The 23,227-nt window shown below is 38.2% G+C and overlaps 1 protein-coding gene and 1 long non-coding RNA gene across 2 annotated transcripts in view; both read left to right on the top strand.

Annotated features, from left to right (window-relative positions):
- b4galt2 (UDP-Gal:betaGlcNAc beta 1,4- galactosyltransferase, polypeptide 2) overlaps positions 1-23,227 on the top strand; it is a 228,147-nt gene that overhangs the window by 45,128 nt on the left and 159,792 nt on the right. The gene's annotated exons all lie outside the window — the stretch shown is intronic.
- Positions 13,200-15,667, top strand: LOC146647954 (uncharacterized). The gene is made up of 6 exons (XR_014908466.1): positions 13,200-13,318; positions 14,133-14,371; positions 14,469-14,580; positions 14,893-14,982; positions 15,097-15,269; positions 15,433-15,667. It is a non-coding gene; the product is annotated as an uncharacterized LOC146647954 (long non-coding RNA).

Raw genomic sequence — 23,227 nt, 5'->3', positions numbered from 1 at the left:
GGATGGTTGCATTTGGGTAAAGATGGAATAGGTTTTAAATCTATTGATACCAATTCAGTTCAATTTTATTTATCTTGCACCAAATCACAAAACCAACAGCTGCCTCAAGACACTTTAAGATAAAGACCCTACAATAAAGAAACCGGAACAATCAAAGGACCCCTTTTAAAAGCACTTAGCGACAGTGGGAAGGAAAAACTCTTTTTTAACAGGAAGAAACTTCTGGCGGGAGTCTTTCAAAATGCAGATCACATCTGGATAATAGGGTGAAGAGTTTAGGTATATGCAGAGTCCTTCCAAAACTAAGCCTTGCAACTCTGCATCCATCTTGTTAACAGCTATATCTGTAATGTCAGTGGTCAGAGGGACTCTTACATGTACAGAATTAAGAGTCAGGAAAGGTTTGGCAATCTTGCCAAAGAGATATGGGTTAAAAAGACATAAGTTATACTACTACTGTAGATGTGCACAATTTCAGGACATAAAAGCTTCATTCAGGCTCATTCTACAGTGACATTTCATTCACAAAGCCCTTTAAAAGTTTAAAACAACCTCTGCAAAAAAAGTTCAATATACTTATCCTCGAACTCTCTTAAAATTTTTACTCTTCTGTGTTTACTCATTTGGAGTCGCCAAGTCTAATTACATTGTGCTACCGCTTATTGACAAAAAATGGCAGGGAGTAGTTAATGCCAACCGCATTTTCGTGCGACTTTGTGTTTACTTAAACCGTTGAACCTTTTAAAACCTGAAAATACGATTAGAGAACAACCTCGAGGTTGTCTTGTGTTTCCTCGGCTATCGCTGTGTTCATTAGGGAAAGAAATAACATCAGTCGAGTGAGAAAGGAAAACTGCCTGTTTTCCTCAGTGGTTTCAATCAAGCCAATAAACAAGGCTGGTCCCTTCAGAAACATATTGCTATGCACTCCCACACAGCCAGGAAGCTAACGCAGCCATGGCCGTGGAGGCAAAGGGCTCTTGACAACATAATGACTGCCATAACTTCATTAAAATGGCCCTGCTTCCGTTCCTCTGTGCCATTCATGTTTTTTTCCACAGGACCGTTTGAGTTTCATCCGCATGTGGATGCACAATTTATTTTCACTATCCAATTCTGTGTCTTCATCGGTCTAACTCCATATTTGTTTTTGACTTCCCTATTTTCCTGTCATTATTTTTCTGTCTCTGTCCTGTTTTTCTGATTTAAAACACGAGATAGTTTTTGGGCTTTTATACAGTAAAATGCAAGCTGAGCCTCACCTGCTTTGAACGGTGTAACAATGACAGCTTGACTGTCTCAGCACGCTCATCACCCGCAAAGATCTGTTTAATTAACAGAGGGCAGAATCACAATTGGTGCTTTACCTACATGCAAGAATCAGACCAGGAAACGTGATGTGTAGCGAGTGAACTACACCGGTGGATTAGTCACCTCGTGCTTGAACTGCCGGTTTCAGGTAAGTGTCTATTGACAGGGATAAATAGCTAAAGGACAATAAATGCTTTTATGATGAGAGATTCGAGACTGCACAAATAACACCTGTGGTTTACACTGATTTCCATTACACTGCTGTGACCAGTGACTGTAGGTGCAGAAATAAGCTTTGTCGTATTTATATTTAATCTGATTTAATCTAATCTGATGTTAAATCCCTTGATGGGTTGGCAACACCATATCTTGGTTATGATCTGCTGACCTCTGTGTTCCAAAGACTAGACTGAAGAACAGGGGGGAGTGAGCTTTCTCATCTATAACCCTCTAAACTGTGGAATGAGTTGTTTTTCTCGTGGTTTCCACTTTGCACATTTGTAAACTATGCCTTAAAACTCATTTTTATTCTGTCTTTCAACCCAGAGTGAGACTTGTAGGAATTCAGGCTTTTATATGTATTTTTGTTATCTGTTAGGATAATTTTATCAATGCACATGGGCATGGGTCTTTTAATTTAAAATGTAACACACTTTTTATATACATAACTTGTTAAATGTGCTTTATAAATAAAATTGGAGAAATTAATTCAAAGAATGAATTTAAATAATTACCGAGGAGAAAATAAATGTGCATTATGTAATTGTTTAGACCGTGCAGTATATCAAGGAAAACGATCTCCATGGTAATATTTGTTTGGGTTGTAGAAAGTTGCACATTTTCACAGTTTATCACATTTTCTAGAACAAACACTCTAAGATAAACATTAAATGACTGTTAAAATTATTTTGCACCAAACTGCAAAAGGCACCAATAAAAACGCGCAGAAACAAAATCGACTGTGCAGTAGAAAGCCGCAGATTATTTTTCAGTATAGTGTGCTTGTCAACAGGCGGATCCGTTTTGCGTCTGTGTATGTTTATACTAAATGTTGTGTTACCGCCGTACGTCTGTCTTTGTGCTCTCACATTATACTGTATGCTGCATGTGTTTGTAGTGTTGGCGTGGTAATGAAATGCCTCCTCTCATCTCAGCTCTCCCAGTTCAGAATGACTATTAAGGTATGTGTGCTCTAACAAGCAAGCTCTCCAAGTGATAAATGACAAAACACGCTGCCTCCACACTGCTGTCATCTGGTAAAACACGGTCGGTTATTCTCTGTCACACACAATCACAAACACACAAACACACTCGAGCTCACTGCTCACCTTCTCTCTCTCAATATCTCACTCAATTATTTCTTTCTCACCTGCCTCATTTTGCTTTTCTCCCTCAGATGTTGGACTGTTTCTATCACTCACATGTCTGCAAAAACAGCAAAATATAATAAATAAAGAAGATGAAACGAAAAGTAATATGAATATGGTCCTTCAGAAGAAAACAAATTATTAAGGGAACAAATAAATAAAACATAAAAGCATTTAACATAAAGAATAGAAAACAGATGGTGGATGGCAGTGACAGTTTGGGGTCTACGTGAAGTCAATGAATAAACTGCAGAAAATGTAATCCAACCCCCGGCTCTTTCACCCCTATAATCTTCACTGCCCTATAAAGTAAAGGCAACAATGCCCAAAAGATAATGTTTTAAAAAAATAAAAATAGCAGCCTTCTTCCAACTAGGAGAATTTATTAATTAATGAATTCTTAAAACATTCAGAGACCTATTGCAAATAGTTAACCTCTGGTTAAATGTGCAAAACCTCCAACCTCTGGGCAACCAAAGCAGTTGTTCAGATCACTTGGTGGGAGCCAGACAATCACAGGTAGACCTGCACTGACTGCAGTCACTCTCAGACAGATTGTCGAAGGTTTGCAACTAGTTGCCATCTAATTTATGAACACAGATAGATTTACATGTGCCAACAATCTGAGTCAGTCTTTACCAACCAGTGGAATTCACCTGTAATTTTTCTCTTTGCAATAGGGCACTTGACCTAATTGATGGCACACTGGTGGTATTCTGGTTGTGTAACACTAAGGTTGCTGAGAGTCTGTGCCATAAATCCTTCAGCAATTCTGTCACTATTTGTGGAGGAATGTGTGAATTTCTGTGTCAAATCAATGAGGTTCCGACTACAAATTTCTGTATGAAAAGAATTTCTGTGTATTTTGATGACAACCGATTTGTGACAGTTTATCGCAAACAGATTGGATGTAATTGTCAACTTCACCCAATCGACTCAGTCTTATTGCCGTATCATCGTTGTGGTGCATTAAAGTTTTTTCGATAAACACAGCTGACCACAAATGGTAGTAGACCTGTTTCCCTAATAGACCTGTCTCATAGTGTGACTGTAGTAGGAATCTTTTGATCCAGTTCAGTTTTATTTATATATCGCCAAATCAAGGTGCTTAATTTAGGGTCAATTTTAATTTGCCTTTGCTATTGAGAGTGACAGTTTGCCCTCAAGGCTTTACACCAAGCAGTCATTCAGCAGAAAAGCTTTCTTTTGTTTTAAATATCATTTTCAGTTTTCTGTTACAGCTTGAGTTGGTTTAGGCGATAAACTACTAAAACTGATTTTAAAAAGATCAAGGTTTCAGTAAAAACAGTTTTCAACAGCATTAACAACGTTATAGAGCACCTGTCTGGCAGAAAGCTCTGAACACAGACTCGTCATGTATTTAAACCTATAATACCACTGGGTGTCCTTCCAGAATACTGAAATCAAACCACAAATGACAGCCTTGTTTTTTCTTTTTTTTCAGCAGTAATCAAAAATATTCACCATAGAGAACAAGCAGGTCTTAGATTTCATTTTGTTGTGGTTGGCTCATTGCTTTGTAGCTGACAGTTAATTGCTCGTGGTCATTGCAGACTCTTGTTGTGTAAGCACCTGTCTTTTATATTTTAAGCCAGCATCATTCTTTGATTACACTGGACGTTTTTCAATGGCTTGCTGCAAAGCTAAGATTGGTTTAACTTGTTATGTGCCCACTTTGCGTTGTCAACAGTTGTTTGGCCCATCATCAGAACAAGTTGGCAAATTTCTTTGGCTTTTGCATGGTACTAGCCATGGCCACCTCGTGGCTAGTACCTCACTAAGCGAGTCTTTTGAATCTAAGTTGCATAAGAGCAATTTAAGAGCCTAATAGTCAGAATCAGTCAAAATAGTCTAGTGGACTTAAAGATGTTTACAGCAGGTCAAGCTGGAGTGAGTTGTTGATCAGACCTTCTTCTCCGCATTTCCAAACAACCTGTCATCATTTCATGCCTTTTCCTCTCTATGTACAACTTTCAGTAGGAATTTGTCAATGCTGAGCCCTCAGCAACCCTTACCATGACCCTTGAAGTGTTCAGCATTGGAGCTTGCCTATCGTCAATGACTTGGGACTTTTATGAGAGGTTTATTTTTTTGCCAAACAGGTTTTGTTTCAGTTGCACTTTCATGGTCACATTCAAGTATGTGATGCTCTTAATTCATGAAGGTTTGAAGTAGAAAAATAAGATAGCAAATAGGAGCTGAAGAAAAAGTCTTTTACCAGAAACCAAAAGTATTGCTGTGTATTGTCATGGGTCTTTCTTTTTTTTGTTTTTTATAAAGAATTTCTTACTGGCTAAGATAATATATTCTTGTATATTCAATCAGATAGATAATCCGATTTTTGTGTTTTTACATTTTCCTTGTGTTCGTTTTCATTTATTTTAATGTGTGTCTTAGTTGTTGGTGTCTTTTCATTTTTATTTCTCTGCTGTTATTGTTATTATCATTATTTTAGTGTGTCCTTTGATTCTTCTTTCTCAAGGCCACCCTACAACACAAAGCCTTCATGTACACCTTCACTATGAAAATTGTAGAAGCTATTATTTCTCGTGAAAATATAGTTTCCCTTTGAGTCCACTGAGTATTAATGGTTCTAGTGAGGGAAATGTAGGCCAACTAAACTCATTACTAATGAGTTATGTGTTCTATTGTGAGACGTCTATGCCTGAGTGTTCTCCTTTAAACATTTGTAAATGTGGGACTATGTTCACAGCTGTAATACTTGTGCTTGTGCATATGCGTATCCACTAACAGTGAATGGAAGGGAGCGATTATAGGGATTTTAAATGCAAACTGCTTCTCTGATTGGTCGCGGAGAATAATAAAGGGACCAATCTTTCATCATTGAGTAATGACTATCCCACAGTACCAAGAACAGCGTGTATGTTTGGGTGCCTGCAGATTTCTCTGGCTGTGTATCCTAAAGTGCAAAGATTCAAGGAACATGTTGGATTTGAGTGAATCACAGATGCACAGACCTGCAAGGTTAGCTTTTGAGATTCTTAAAATGTCCTGTGAGTTAGATACAGTTTAAAGTCGTTTATTTACACATTAAAAATTGTTACCGGTTCATTTTTTGATGAGGTGTATGCATCAATGCTACATTTGCATGAATCCAAGGACTCACAGTTTGACAGCAGTATATTTTATTACTATAAAACTACATTCCCTGACATTTAGTTATCTTGATTAGTATACAAAGTTGGTGATAATATAACAAGAGGTTTTTGAGTTGTTCTTGATCCTGGCCATTTTGACTAAATTAATTAGACCACTAATCCAAGATGAAAACAAACACCAGGAAACTAAAAGCCATGTACGGTAAGCAATTAGTTATGAAGCTCTGAAAAATTCAAGCAATAATTTCCAGTCATCAGTGCTAAAATCTGTTTAGAGTTTAAATTAAATGTGAAACTAATTTGTTTTCTCCTTTTATAGACAGGTCTGTTCTGTTTCCCTTCTTCCACCAGGATCTGATAATACGTCCCAAAATCTGTAAAAGCTCTCATTAAGCTGAGTGGGTGGTGGGAGACGATTGATTTATGCTGTTGTTGTTAACAACAGCCGATGACTGGGTTCAGAAAAACTTGACATCACTTGGTTGTCACCCAACAGCTACAGTATGCATCAAATCATTTGTGTAGGTGATGATTCACTGTATGCTCAGGCATATGATTGAACTGTTAAAGTATATTTCTTTTGCTCCATGCACAACATTTTCACACATGAACAGACTAAAAGTTAAATAAACAAAAGGTTTTTACCTAGAGTAGTTGGATGGATCACAAGGCCCATCTGGTGGAGAGCTGACTGCTTTGGTCCAATTCTTGAACTGATGCATAGATTTGCTTTGAAATGTTGTGCCGACATTTATGCCACACGTTTGTATTTTTAACCCTTGTGTGATGTTCGTATTTTTGTTACTCAGCCAGTGTTCATGGGTCTGGTGGACCCGCTAGAGTTTTGGCTTTCCAAATTAACACTATCAAACAATTTTATGTTAAATTACTCAACAGATGTTTACTTCATCCCAATTACAAGACATATGAACAGCAAACATGGTTAATTTTTTCCCTTTACCTTTGTTAGATCACATTTATGAATTAATGTGCTTCTCGTTTTTCTTTTATATAAAATGTTATAAATAAATCAGTTATAATCAAGTGGAGTGAGTGGAAAGACACAACACATTTACACGTGAAAAAATAATTAATTGTTTAATTTTCCTTTTGAAAAAAACTGAACACGGGTCTCACAGACCCGAACACCATACAAGGGTTAATGCCTCGATAACTTTCTGATTTAAAGGCATAAAATTTGGTACAGAAAGACCAAAATTTCAATGTGTGTAATACTTTATATATGAACGTTATGGTTAGCAAATGATTGCATTAAATGCTCCATTTGAGTGGTCATAATACAAAAAAAGAAGAATTCTGACACAAATTCCACTGAATTTTTTTTAACATAAAATTTGATACTACAGAGATCTAATCAGACTAATTCAATAAGAAACTGCTAGTGGAGCAAACGCATGCATGTTATACTTTAACATGCCTACAGGTCGTTACGGTACCTTACTAACATCATAAGCAGCACCCAGCTCTTTGCACTTTTTGATACCATTTTGACACTAATAAGTAGGTACACAGATGTTACTAATGACATTAGTAAATGTTCTGCTGTATTTAGGCACAGGCCTTCAATTAATGTGATTGGTAACATCTGTGTTTACATGCTGTTTCACATCAAAATGTCCCTTGTGAAAAGTGCCAGATTCAGCTGTCAAGGACATTTTGATGATGTTAATATGAAGTTAATAACTGATACTTGCTCACCTTGAATTCAGGATGCCTCTCTTTAGGACTTTTGATGTGTTTATGTGTTTTTCATTTAGCATTCGCAGTCTGTAACTTATGTCTCACTGGTCCTTGAGAATCAAAACTATGTGTTCAGTTCAGCGCAAAGCGGATGTGTTGGTACACCTGCAGTTGCCACTGCTGTTCCTCCTGTTGTTGTTATTGTGCAGGCTCTTTTCAGTATCTACTGCATCGCAGCTACATCTGAGAGAAAAAATACTTATTTTGAGAATTTTAGATTTAAATTTGGTACTTAAGCGATGTCATTTATGCCAATTATTGGGGGTGTGTTAATGCTGCGGTTTACGCTGAACTCAAAACACTTAAGTAAATGTCAACTCTATTAGTAAAACTCTAGTCTCTAAACTGATTATAATGTTAGAAGGCCTTTGACCTGGAGATATACAGTACACCCCATTGTATGAGAGAATATATGTAATATGCATAAACTATAAAATAAGCCTTAAAGTCCTGCAGAAAAAAGAATCTCACACTACATGCCCTGAACTTTTTTTTTTGATTAGGATGATATTAAAGAGGCTGCCAGAACACCAGCCGGAAAGAAACAGCACTTTGAAAAATCAAAACTTGTGTTCAGATCAATCACGGCACATCACAATGCTGAAGCCCCTGAGCTCTCATGCTGTTACAGTGAGAGAGGATGAATACAGTGTGTGGGCTGACTTTTTGTCATATTCACAACTCTGCTAGGTTAGTTTTTAATGTGTCTAAGTAGGTGGATCTCAGCATATTAAACAAGGGACTATCAGTGCCTTAAAAGATCATTCATTCACAGTGCTTTGTGCATATATTAATTAGCGGTGCAGAGGTTGCCGTTTCAGCCGCTTAGCAATGGAAATCTCCCAGTGTAACAACTGATTAGTGCCTTGAAATGATTCATAAAACAAATGCTTGTGGGAAAATTGCACCGACTGAACAGAAAAGGATTTATCAATATTTCTACCTGTAGGCCTTTAATATGAAATAATTATAAACTTGAGAAACAGTACCACAAAAGACTCAAGACCTTTAATTAGAGGAGCAAGGTCAGAGAGCAATTGATATAATGTATGTGTAGGGGTATGCAGATTGATTCAGTGCAGTTTGGCTGTACTTCAGAGAAGTAGTGCTACTACAGATTTTTGTTTTTCATTTTTTATCGCTGAACATTCAATTTCTCTCTTATAATATAAGAAGTTTTAGAACAGTTGACAGCTGATGATACCAGGACATACACTGACCTTATTAGTCTGCAGGGCTGATGCTTTTAAAGTCTTTATGCTAATGTTAGAGCTGGTTGGTATTGCTTTGAGTTTCATTAATTAGCCCACTAATCAGAGATGAGAGTAATCACTGGCATCAAGCAAACAGCCCACTATAATTTATGTGACAGTGGATGGAGATATCCCAACCAATTTGCTGTTAATCCCTGAGAGTCAACATTTAAATATTTAGTCATAGAAATGATTATGTTTACCATTAACCCAAGAGCTGATTTCTTTTCCATCTCAGTCCAAAGCAGTATGCACTCCTCCATCTCGCAACTTGAAATGGTGGGCATTGACACTGACAATACTCAGGTAGGCTGTGGTGTTTCAACACTGGTCAGCTGAATAAGGAGAGCTCATTAGACGATACTGAATGTGATTTATTGATGTACAGAATTTAGATAGAGGTACTTGCCGGTTAGAGTCCGATGGCCCGCCTTGGCAGAACGGAATCCCAGCAGTGATCTGGAGTCTATACGCTGGTGGTGGAGATGAAGATGGAGGCTTGAATGTAGTCAGCCAGTGAGAGGTGGGTTGCACAAAGGCGTCTGCAAGGGAGAATGACAGATGTGAAGTGAAATTTAAAGTATGCTGATTGGAATGAAGGCTGGCAGAAAGATGACTGGACTAGACCACTGATGTCGCGATCAGCTTGACAGCGTGGAAAAGTGGAACTGATGTGAATCTTAGGCTACGTATTTTTGAAAATGCAGATTTTTCTATGCGTTTGCACCTTTCAAAAACACATCTGTCCGCTTCCTAGGTGTTGCCGGCTAAATCTAAAGCTACGTCCACACGTACCCGGGTATTTTTGAAAACGCAGATTTTTCTATGCGTTTGCATCTTTCAAAAACACTTCTGTCCGCTTCCTAGGTGTTGCCGACTAAATCTAAAGCTACGTCCACACGTACCTGGGTATTTTTGAAAACGCAGATTTTTCTATGCGTTTGCATCTTTCGTCCACATGTAAACGCCGTTTTTGGTCACTGAAAACTGAGATTCTTAAAAACTCCTGCCAGGGTGGAGATTTTCAAAAACTCAGTTTTTGCGTTTGCATGTGGACGAGGAAAACGGAGAAAACGCAGCGTCAAAGGTGTGCGCCTTTTTTGATGTCACACTGTGCGCCAGGTTATTGTTTTGGTTACTGTTACTGTTAATTTTACTCTCTGCAGTGTTTAAATGCTTACACACAGTTACTGTCCCTCCACACATAGGACTCAGTTCTGCTTCTATGCGCCATCTTTGCTTATTCTTTCCCACCCAGGTGTTTTCTCCGTTTTCCTCGTCCACACATAAACACAAGAACAGAGTTTTCGAAAATCTCCACCCTGGCAGGAGTTTTTAAGAACCTCAGTTTTCAGTGACCAAAAACGGCGTTAACATGTGGACGAAAGATGCAAATGCATAGAAAAATCTGCGTTTTCAAAAATACCCGGGTACGTGTGGATGTAGCTTTAGATTTAGCCGGCAACACCTAGGAAGCGGACAGATGTGAAACCATAGATTTTCCTTATTGAACTTAGGCATAAACTTCACTTGATATGAAGGGGTACAGAGTGTGCTCAGAAAATATCCCCCCACAACATTACCATCAGTAGCATGCTGAGCTTTTGATAAAAGGCAAGATGGATCCATGTTGTCTATGTCCAACAACATGAACAGACCTAAGCGATCCACCAGAGCTCAAATACATCCTGGAATGATGGACACAAATTTTCATCCAAGGCAAAAACTTGCAAAAACAAGCTTTTAGGACAAGTTAAACAAGACTGAGTAACTTTATTTAACTTTATTTAACACAGCCTCAACTTTCTGAGGCAACTTTCTGCTCAGCTTTCTGCTAAAGAAAGTACCTTCATATACAGTTAAACATTGGTTCTTTGCTAAGTTGTCGGGTATGTGTAGTTTGATTCCTCAGACTGAAATCGAGTGAAAAAGCATCCAATAAAAAAAAACCCCAACAACTTTGAAAAACCTTCAGAAAACCTGGAAAACTAGAATATGTTAAAAGTATCAGTTACAGTATTTTAAATTATATGTCTTAATATTGACTGTCAAAAAACTGAATTTATTTATTTTCTCGGTACTGGATGTAATTTCTGTGAACAAAAGTTATAACATTCACAAAAGTATATGATGGGGGCAGGAAAAATAAAATTAGTATCTGTTACAATACAGCGCAGGTTAAAATTGATTTAATGTGACACCGATTCAAGGACTGATTTTAACCGGTTGATTCAACAGAGCTTTCCAAATGGAATGAGTGAAAATCCTACATGTGGCGAATTTGACTAACGTAACATTTGTCTACAGCTTTTGTGTGCTCACAAATTGTGAATTGTTCACGTTATTTAATTCTGATTCACCCCTTATAGCACTTAAAGTCAGCCCTCCACCGAACAGAGAGCAATAATGGAAACAAATCTGCGACAGGGTCAAACATCATCAGCACAAAATGACCCTTAATTAATCCTGTGGCTTGTGGGATGGACAGCAACTGAAGAAAGATTAGCACATGACAGAGGTGTTAAAGGAGGAAGAACTAGTTATAATAGTAATGTTGGTTGCTGTTACCCGTTGCCATCTACAGAGAAAATGTTACATTTCTTTGGATGTGCTAATAATGTAATTTATCTGTGGTCAACTTTGATATCTAAATAACTGAAACAACGAGATTAATATTCATAAAATTTTCTAACAGTTTATTAATTCATTCAACAAGACTGACACTTCTTACACTAAGTACATAGTAGTTGATATAACAAGGCAACATGTTGTTACTCTGAGGTATTTGATTGATGCTCTGGAAATTAACAGACATTTTGTTGGATTTGGTAAAGCTCAATATTTAGACGAAACGAATGATTAATAATTTAAAGCTACATAATTGAATGAAATTTAACTGATGAATGTATGCCACGTTCATAGAACTTAATCAACAGACGTTAAGAAAACTTTAGTTTTTAGATGGAAATATGGTGGCATGATAAAATTACATTACATTGCAATACATTCAATTACATTACAATTTAATTCAATAAACCTTAGAGGTGGTTGTGTGGGAAAATCCCAGTAGAGCTTCTGAAAATACTACTACTAATAATAATAATAACTGTGCTGTGAAGGTGTACCCAGGTAGCCAGTGAGTGCATGTACTGTTAATATAGAGTTGGATTCCAATCTTCTATATGCCATCTCTGCATATATTTAATTATTTGTTTTATTCATGTGTTGTAATGACTTCTTTAACCCTTTACAGCCGATCGGAGCGGGCACGCTCTGTTTTGCGTAACTATTTTTAAATCCCGGTAGCTCTGCAACCAAGTAAGCTAGCGCAATAATTTTTTTTGCATATGAAACTGGAGGAGTTGTACTTACATCTTATGCCATCAGCTTGTCCTCGGTCACAGTTTCCTTCCACATATAGCTTTGCAAAAACTGCATAAAAATCACTTGCAGCAACAAAAACATGATATTCCAGAAACACGCTTCGCCGATCCATCAGCTGTTTGTAACACTTCCTACGTCCATCAGCGCGAACTATCACATGACCGCATGACCTGCCCGAAACCGGAAGTGACGTCATTTTGCGGAAATGTAGTTTTTTACGATCGGGGCCTTATGAGCTTGTGTTTTACTTGTTATGTGTTTTAAAAAGTTATGTTTGACTTTATGACTTTCTGTGTCGTTTCTGGGATGCTTAAGACTCATATTGCACTGCTGGAAATAGTTTATTTTGATGCATATGCTGTTATTTTGCAAATTTGCACTATAATATTTATTTTCGTTTTTCCTGCAGTATATAAAAATTGGTGTATTTCAAAAATAAAACTATGAAGACACTCAAAATAAATTTCCTGTGGTGGGAAACTAGTTTGTGTAACTTTTTTGTATTTACAGTTTTGAGGGATAAGCCTCTTAAATTTCTCTAACTAGAAATATATGTTAAAAAAACAAAAACGATTTTCAATTTTTTTGTAGTTTATTGCACTTTTTTGCAATTTATGTAATTACTATGCACCTAATGCAGACATATTATTAAAGTTTGGGCTATAATGGTTGTATTGATGTATACCCAGATAGCAAGGAGACATTGAACAGATGTTGATTTTCCATCTGAACCATCAGAATCGTCAGGATTGAAATGTCAACACAAAACCAATGTTGAAACAACATTGAAATACTGATGAAACCTTACACTGACATTGAAATAACATTGATTCACTGTTGTTCTGTCATCGTTGATTGTTGATCTATTTATAGTTGACAAGGTGACAACAATCACGTTGAAAAACCATCGATTTATGGTTGAGCGGGAAATTAAAGCTGCTACCACTTGGACTATTCCGCAGCACCCCTCTCAGTGGTACATCCCTCCAGGTAACCATTGTCTTGTACAGTAGAGCGGGACATTAGATTTACTCTCAGCGGAATTGACCGGAGAAGGCATCAGTTCATGCACTGCACTGGCCTGCGCCACGATTAGTATAAGGTAAGAATGAATGACTTTTGTTCTATTCGTTATTTCCACGGTTGCATTTGAATAACAGTAAAAAAAAAACAAAAAACTTGTTAATGTAAAGTTTCGGATAAAATGTGGGAGCCCGAAATTGTGTCTACTTTCATCTTACAATCCGGCAACAAATAAATTGCACTGCAAACAAAGTCTATCAACAAAGAAAACATTTTCGTTTCATACTTTTCCGTTATATTCCCTTACAAAGCTAGCTTTAACGCTTCGAGGGTTCCTTTGTTCTTGCCGTCGCCTCGGCGCTTGACCCAGACTTTCGCTCTGTAGTTGCTTTTTAGCATAGTACTACAAAAAATTGTAAATCTGTGATATATGATTGATAAACGTAAAGGTAACTGTATAAATGTGTTCAATGACTTTGTTACTTTTAATGATTGGAGAGCACCCGCTTCGATTCGCACTCAATTCAAACTTTACGCTGCACGCTCACCTAACTTGCGTTTGCACCTTTTGTCCACACGTAAACTGCGTTTAGCATTTACGTGTGGACGAGGAAGACGGAGAAAACGCAGCGTCAAAGGTGTGCGCCTATTTTGACGCCACACTGTGCGCCAAGTTTTTGTCTCGGTGCCATGAATTCCTACAATGGCAGACTTAGACAAAATACTGTTAATTTTATTATCTTCAGTGTTTAAATGCTTACATATACGGGTTTGCTTGTAATTGTTGCCTATATACATTTTAAGCTATTATTTATTATTTAGTTCAATCAATAGATCAAGTTTTGTAGTGACTATGAAATATATTGTAATTATCTGTTTCCTGTTTATCCTAGACAGGGCAAAAAAGGACTCCAAATTAAAAAAAAGATAAAAATGAAAGACTGGTGCATTGTGCAGTTTAGCACTGGTGGTACAGAAATAGTCCCTAGATCATGGATAAATGGGGAGAAATTGTCATGGCCTCCATATCCTCCGTGAGACACATTGAGGATCCACGACGCAGTAAAGAGGAGAGTTCATCCTGGTGCAACATGGCTCACCTATGCACCAGTCCGACTTCTAATAAGCCATGGTGGGTATCATCTGGATTGGTGTTGTATAAATGTAACAATAACAAGTTTTTCGTGTCCTAATTTATGTCTGGCCATACATTGTGTTTGTACTTCCAGACACATTTCACGAAGCAGAACGCAGTCTTCAGAAATATCTAAGTGAACACTGTGATACGTCTGACCTTCAGTCCGAAGCTGAAACTCAGACCAGTCATAAAAGAAAGCACAAGTAAAACTTTTATTTCACAAACATATCTTTGATTGCTAAGAATTTATGATCTTGTCTTTTATACATATCTGTGGTGCTTGCATACTGCAATATCACCACATAATATAGTCCAAAAAGTGGAAGCTTGTAAACTTTTTATAAATGCAAAGCCGTATACACTTGTGCACTTCAAAAATTCCTTGTATACTGTACCTTCTTGCACATCTCCGTTTCCTGTGTGTGTTGTTATAAATCAAACTGTAACTTTGGGAAAAAATATTCCAAAAGCACATTTGTAATTACTTATGACCGTTTTCAACTTTTTTTCTTTAGACCAAATCCCCTGTACACATATAGTGACTCAGAGGATGAGCAGCCCACAAAAAAAATGGTTTCCCCAGGCCCCTCGAGTGAAAATACCAGGTAATAAAATACTGTCTAGTGTCTTTGTACATGTCTGTGTGTGACACAAGGAAACGTTTGACAAGTTGTCTGTATTCTTAAATACTTAAAAAAAAAAGCATCTTTTTCTGTCAGACCTGACGAGAGCTGTTAACGAACTCCGTGAGGAGGTCAGAGCCATCCGCAATACCGGCTGCAATGAATCGGTAGATGCTGGGGTACTGGCTCTGGATTTGCCCTTGCACAACATTGAGGAGCTAAACAATGCAGAGCCAGCTCTTCAATCACAAGAGGCAAATAAGGCAATGGTAAGTATATAAAGGTTATGTACACTTTGTAACTATAAAGTGTAATAGCTGTCAGATGTGATTTAAATACATAACAACGGCCTGTTGATTAAACACACAAGCACTTGCATACACATTTAAGACATGAGACACGCTAATTCCATCTCTTAAAATGTGTCTATAGGTGAGACGCTTTGCCTTGATTGGAGCCTGACGCAGCAGTTAGGGGCAAACTCTATGTCCGAGTTTGTCTTTGCACAAGCAGTGCAGAAATGGCTCCGATACGCCCCAGATCGTTTGGGTGGTGCAGGACGCACATCATGCAAAAAATTACAAACTTCTGTGAATCATATAAACGTAAATCGGAAACTGTCTTTTAATAAAGTATTTAGCAAACGAAACATGCCTATTGACCTTTTTTTGTTTATTTTTTTTCTCTGTTACATCACATGCAATGCTTTCTTATTTTAGGATATTAATATTGACATGATACATTGTGAGACATTTGGGGTTTTTTTTATAAAGGGTGTCCAATTTAAGGAATAAGTACAATTATGTGTTTAGGTGGTTGAAGTATTGATGGAAACATGCAGTAGTTTAGTATTGGTTAAAATACCTATAAAGAAAGGTAGATTTCCAGTCATGATTTAACTGTTTTAATAAAAAGCAACTGTGCGAAAGAGGCGGAAAATCAACACCATAGCTCAACAGTGTTTCAATATCAGAATCTGACATTGTTTCAATGTCAACAGTATTAGAAAATATAACGTTGAATCAACGTCAGGTTTCAACATTGATTCAACATCAAAACCTGACGTTGTTTCAACATTAAAAAAGGGTGCAAGAGTGACGTTAGGTCAACGTCACACTTCAACGTTGGTTCAATGACACAGCCTGATATTGACTCAACATTGTTTCAATGTTTCCTTGCTATCTGGGTAGCAACTTGAAATGCTCCCAAAAATGGCTCCACAGCATGTAAAAATATAATATAAGCTCTGGCGAACTTGGTTCTATGGTAGGTCTTAAAGGGTTAATATGGCATGCTGTAATTTTCTATTTTCCTCTTTCACGTGATTCTTGTCTTGTACATAATGCAAAACCGCTTCACATCCCACCCCATTATGTATAAGTGTGAACCCCCAGCACATGAATACTTAAGACGCTGCCAAGCCCAGCAATACAAAAAAATTACCATTACAATTTAATTATGCATGCCAGAGTTAGAAGTGTGCACAGATGAATGGCTGTGGTGGAACATCATGACTAACGGATTAGCATTGTCAGAGATTTGATGTGGATTAGTTAAAAGGATTATTACTAGTTGCGCAGCACCGGCGGACTACAAATAAGGGGTTTGGATATTATTGGAATTTGAATGAATGGCATGAGCACTTGCTGCCGTACCACTGAGGAAAATGATCTAAAGAATTCACATATGAATAGAAATGTCACCTCGTCCTACTTAATTCTATTTCTGTTGTGCTGCATGTGGTGTCATTGTCTTACCACCACCTACTGCACACACTGTCGCTCCTTTAAATTTATACTCAACACATCCATGAGATCTTTTATCAAACATTTCAGTTCTAAGACAATGACAGTTACACTGTGGTGATTTAAAAACCTCATCTTAAATGATGTCAGTTTTAATTAAATGCACGTTAATGCCTCATGTTATTATGTTTTAAATGATTAAAAAAGAAAATGATTAGAAAAGAATTACACATTTAAGCCCAGCAAGATAGACAGAATTAATTTGTCTAATGACTTTTAGAATATATATATATAGATTTTATATTTGCACAATAAATGTTGAAAATATATTTCATCAAATATCTACAATCTACGACTAAAGGGGACTATTATAATTACACTTTTTATGGCTCAGTGCATGGAGACATGTGAAGTTCAAACAGCATCAGAATGGGGAAGAAAGGGGATTTATGTGACTTTGAACGTTGCATGGTTGTTGTTGGCAGACAGGCTGGTTTGAGTATTTCAGAAACTTCTAATCTAGTGGGATTTTCTTGCACAACCATCTCTAGGTTTTACAGAGAATGGTCCAAAGAAGATCCAGTACCCAGCTGTTGGAAGTTCTCTGGGGAATCACTGCTTCAAGCTGATTGGAAGGTAGCAGTAATTTGAATAACCATGATTATACAACCCCCCCCCCCCCCCCCCCCCCAAAAAAAAAAGGTATGCAGAAAATCATCTCTGAATACACAACATACTAAACCTTAAAGCAGATGGGCTACAGAAGCAGAGGACCACACAGGGTGCCACTCACATCACATTCCAGAAAACTGAGGCAACAGTTCAGAATTTTGCATAAAAGCATGGAAACATGGATCCGTCCTGCCTTGCATCAAAGGCTCATGTTGGAGGGGGTGGTGTAATGGTGTGGGACATAGTTTCTTGGCACACTGCATCCTTTAGTACCAATTGAGTATTGTTTAAATACTATAATCTAACCATTTCCTGATGGGTACTTCCAGCAGTATAACGCATGGCACAAAGCTCAAATCTTCTCAAATTTGAACTTGATAGCGAGTTCAGTGTACTCAAATGTCCCCCACATCTCAATTCAAGCCGACAAATCTGCACCAACTGTGTGCAACTGTGTGCATGTAAATATGGAGAAATGAGAAATCTTTCCAGCACCTTTTTTATTTTCTTGCCATAAAGGAAGGTAAAAGAGGGGTCCAAACCAGTCCAAGCAGGATGTACCAGTCAGTATATTTTTGCACTATATTTGGATAGTTTGCTGCTGTAATGTGTGCACAGTTCTGGGCTTTCCATGCTGGTTTTCGATGAAGTCTCGATGATGTATGAGATAAGATCATTTATCATATCATTTGACTATTTGTGTTTCATGTGAGGTGTAAGGAAGACTAAAGGCCTCTCAGGTTAATAACTCACCATAGACCAATAGGGGTTTTCAGAGGAACAGACAGAACAAATGAGGGTGGAGAACGCGAAACGAGCGAGGAAAAACGAAAAGATAAGTAGTGGAAGGTTGGGGGAGAGAGATGAGCTGATGATGAACAGATTAAAGTCAAATAAAGGAGGTGGTGTGGAGGAAGAAAGGGAGGGTGGATTGAAGAATAGTTTAGTATGCTAGAGGCAACAGCAGTGTGGAGTCTGTGGAGAAGCCACATCCTCTTTGGGATGAATAGATCCATTTAGAGGGTCAGGAGGACACACACACACATACGCAGATAAGACGCTAAGTGGATATTTGTTCCAATTGATAATTACTGTGGGTTCATATTCACAACTAGACACTTTCCCCTCTTTAATGAGCAGCTGTATTACATAGAAAAAAGAATGAGAGTGTACACGAGATTCCCCTGTGTCAAAAAACTTTTAATCGGACCTTTCGTGGTGAGATTGTCAATTTAAAAGCTACGGATACAATTTTGAGTTGAGTTGAGAAAATTTATCTGGCAGCATGTCCACATAGCTTAATCTTCTTTTTCATCTGTTTTTAATGTAAAAGATTTTGTGTTACTTTTTTCAGTTTGCAATATTTTACTTTCAGTCCTGTGATGCCATTTGATGATTCATCTTAATAGAGCCGGCTAATGCATCAGCTAACACGTCTATTCAGGCTATTAGGTGACTCACACAATGCCACGGCAAGGGGAAAGAGGCTAAAAGATGATTTATTTAACATGGCACTGCAAATATTTGGACAGCAACGCCATTGTTTGGTGTGTCATCTTCCATATGCTTTGAAGTTTACTCAGCAGGTCAAACAGACGTCTGGCAGAATAGTTGGATAGCCGTCGAAGTTGTTGTATGAGCCAAAGATGGGAGAAAGCTAATAACTGAGTAACTTTGAACATCTGCAGAGGAATTGCTGTTTGAGTAAATGTTCAGGATCATTTTGCTGGTTATGTTTGGGTTTCTTTTGGATTCCTGATTCTTTTCGTGACAGCGCAAAGCAAAAAAAAATCAGTCCATCCATCCTGGCTCTTCTGCTTATCCTTCTCAGGGTTGGGAGGGGACTGGAGCCTACCCCAGCTGTCTTAGGGCAAGAGGCAGGGTACACCCTGGACAGGTCGCCAGTCTGTTGCAGTACTAATATATAGAGACAGACAAACATTCACGGGCAATTAAGAGTTACCAATTAACCTAACCCCACTGACTGCATGTCTTTGGAATGTGGGAGGAAGCCGGAGCACCAGGAGAGAACCTACACAAACATGGGGAAAACATGCAAACTCCACACAGAAAGACCCCAGCCATGAACTTCAAATCAAATCAAATCAAATCACTTTTATTGTCACATCACATGTGCAGGCACACTGGCACAGCACATGCGAGTGAAATTCTTGTGTGCGAGCCCCACAAGCAACAGAGATGTGCAAACACAACAACACAAACGAGCAAAATACAAGAATGGCCAACCTGAAACTAATAAATATATGTACAATATATAATAGTGTATGCATTTCTGGATGTGTATACTAAATATTTTCCTGTGTGTGTGTGTGTGTGTGTGTGTGTGTGTGTATACACATTTTTACAAATTAAATAGTAAAATAAATAAATAAATAAAATAAAATATATAAAATATACAGAGTTGAATATGTGCAAAACAAGTGGCATTTATATACAGTGTGGAGTGCATAATGTTGAAGTTCCAGTAGTGAAGCTGAGGTGTCTATGACGTGTTCAGCAGTCTGATGGCCTGATGGAAAAAGCTGTCTCTCAGTCTGCTGGTACGGGACCGGATGCTGCAGAACCTCCTTCCTGATGGAAGCAGTCTGAACAGTTTATGGCTGGGGTGACTGGAGTCCTTGATGATCCTCCCCGCTTTCCTCAGGCAGCGCTTCCTGTAGATGTCTTGGAGGGAGGGAAGCTCACCTCCAATTATCCGTTCAGAGCACCGCACTACTCGCTGGAGAGCTTTGCAGTTGTAGGCGGTGCTGTTGCCATACCAGGTGGTGATGCATCCAGTGAGGATGCTCTCAATGGCACAGTGATAGAAGGTCCTGAGGATGCGGGGGCTCATGCCGAATCTTTTCAGTCTCCTGAGAAAGAAGAGGCGCTGCTGCGCCTTCTTCACTGTTTTGTTTGTGTGTACTGACCACGTAAGATCCTCAGCCAGATGTACTCCAAGGAACCGGAAGCTGCTCACTTAGGACCTTCTTGCTGTGAGGCAACAGTGCTAACCACGTGCCACCGTGCTGCCCCTTTTAAAAGACTTTTGTCTTAAAGTACTTGACTTTTAAGTAGAAAGACATGAACTTGATTGCGTGGATCTAGGCCAGGGGTGGGCAACTCCAGGCCTCGAGGGCCAGTGTCCTGCAGGTTTTAGATGTGTCCTTGATCCAACACAGCTGATTCAAATGGCTAAATGACCTCCTCAACATGTCTTGAAGTTCTCCAGAGGCCTGGTAATGAACTAATCATTTGATTCAGGTGTGTTGACACAGGGTGAGATCTAAAACCTGCAGGACACCCGCACTCGAGGCCTGGAGTTGCCTACCCCTGATCTAGGCCATCAGAAACACTGGACATAAGGTGTTGCTGCTTTTTGAATAGTTTTTAAAGCAGTTATCTGACAAGTAATATGCTTGTTGTGCAGTTAATTCTGTTAATTGCTTACATTACCCTAGATGCCTGTGGTCCAGTTTTGGTTTGTATAATTCTATAATAATGATTATCTGTCGGTTAATACATTTTTTAATCTTGGTTTAGAATACATACTTGGAGTTGTTTTTGGTTCTGGTTGATTGGTTTCATTAAGGTAGTGTTGGGTATGACTGTTTTGGGGGGGGGTTTCTCCATGAAGAACATAAAGAAACTCACTTGTAAGCTTCAGAATTAGTTCAGTTTATGCAGACAAAATGACAAAAAATGAGTGCCTAACTTTGGTGTCATCATTGCCACCGTGTCGTGATTGACTGGAGTTTACAGAAGCAATGCTATTGGGATGCTAGATGCTGAGACGCATGTCAAATGTGTTGTTGCGGACCTGCACGCTTATAAGAGCGCAATCTCTGATCTTAATGCTCTTGCTAAAAATCTGACTGGACAGAGGTACTTTTTGGTCCTCCAACCTGTAATTGTGCCATTCTTGTGCCAGCATCTTTCCCTGCAGCTGTTTCAGCAGAACTGTGCCCACTGCCAGAGTAGTAGAGCATATCCTAAGACTTCCTTGGTCAGGGTTGACTTGTTCATCAGAAGCAGCCACACCCAATCATCTCTGCACAGCTGCAGGCTGCAATCACCCATAAATGGAAAGCTTTTCCTCCATGAACAGAATACTTGCACAATTCTTGTGCAGATGAGTGATTGCTTACATCGCATCCAGAGGAAGGCATATGCTATACTAATTATCTTGTATATGCATATATTATAGTACTGGTTTAAAAATGTATGTAAAACACAAACTTACATTTGTTTTTTGATTAGAATATTTTATATGTTATTTAACACTAATTACCATATATCTATGTGTAGACATATCAGGTTCAGCTTGCTTTCTGATTACATTTAAAATTCTTGAGGGATGAAGCTCTCCAACTTTTGGTTTTGGCTTGAGAATATTTAGTCTTTTCAGACAATCTTATAATGTTAAAAGCCTCCTGTGATTCTCACTGGTCCATTTCTGTCTTTTGAAAAGCTTTGCTAGCTCCTGTCATACTGCTAAGATTCTACTTGTATGCTGACCTGAGGGAATCAGCTTTCATAGCTGAGAGGAATAAGAGAAAAGCATGCTATTAAATGTGCCCCCAGTTTGTGCAGATATAGGCCCATTTTCCATTTCAGAGCTCATAATACCCAACCCCAAGGTGCTTATGTCATTAAGCATTAATTGTAGTGGACAGGCCATACTTGATGCACACAACCTCAAGAAAATTCAGGTTTTTCTTATAAACCGATTTGTGAGAGAGTTACATCAATATTAAAATAGTGCGTAAATAAATAAAACATCAAATCTGATAACAAGCTATGGGTCAGTGTTCTTTTTTAATTTACCCAAAACAAACCAAAAACACTGTGCAGTTATTTAAGCAGGAAATAATAACCTCACTGTTGAATTTTACAGACGCAAAGTACTTGTTGGTGCTCATTTTTTCTCAAGGTACAGGTGAGAGAGCTACAGGTGCTGACCAAAGTGCCGTGCATCTCAAAGATAATAATAATTACATGTAAAAATAAATCAATAAGTGTCTTGAAAATATTAAATAAAACCACAACTGAATAATAATAATAATAATAAAGCCCAGTCTGTCTGGTTTTAACCTCTAAAAACACATTTTAAAAATAGCACCTGTGAGGTCCTGATGTAAAGATGTAGGCTGGTCCACAATTTTGAATACAGTTATTTAAAAACAAATGAGTAATAAAATCAACTCTAAAACTGTCATGCAGTATGGATGATAATTGGATTTTCTTCCTTGTACTAGGTCAGGAGCCAGAGCCAGCATTATAGCTGCAGAATAAAGGCTTTTACATGAGCCCAGATCAGAGTAATGAATAGCAATTTCAATCTTTGAAAGAAAGAACTGGTTTCACCTTTAGAAGTACATTAAGTTGAAGAAAGCTAACTTTGACGACAGTCTATCATTGTCATGACAGCATCACAGAGTTGCTGCACATCCATGATACCAACCTCCCATTACACCACATCCACAGGTACTTTATTGGCTTGAGATCTGGTGACTGTGGAGGTCATTTCAGTAAAGTGGACTCACTGTCATGTTCAAGAAACCAGTTTGAAGTGATCTGAGCTTTGTGACATGGTGAATTGGCTATCAGAAGGTGGATACATTGCAGTCATAAAAGGATGGACATGGACAGCAACAATACTCAGGTACAATACTCAGCTTAAAGTGTTGCTAGAAAATATTCACATACAATTACATCACCACCGGCAACTTGAACAAGTGATCCAGCACGATGGATCCATTCTGTCATGTAGTTTGTGCAGAAATCGAGTGTCATCAGACCAGGCAACA

Source organism: Rhamphochromis longiceps, linkage group LG18, assembly GCF_057381845.1.
Source record: "Rhamphochromis longiceps isolate RC_006_pf linkage group LG18, R_longiceps_female_GT1.1, whole genome shotgun sequence".
Taxonomy (NCBI): Eukaryota; Metazoa; Chordata; class Actinopteri; order Cichliformes; family Cichlidae; genus Rhamphochromis; species Rhamphochromis longiceps.
The sequence above is the reverse complement of the archived record's forward strand: the minus strand, read 5'-3'. Positions and strand labels throughout refer to the sequence as shown.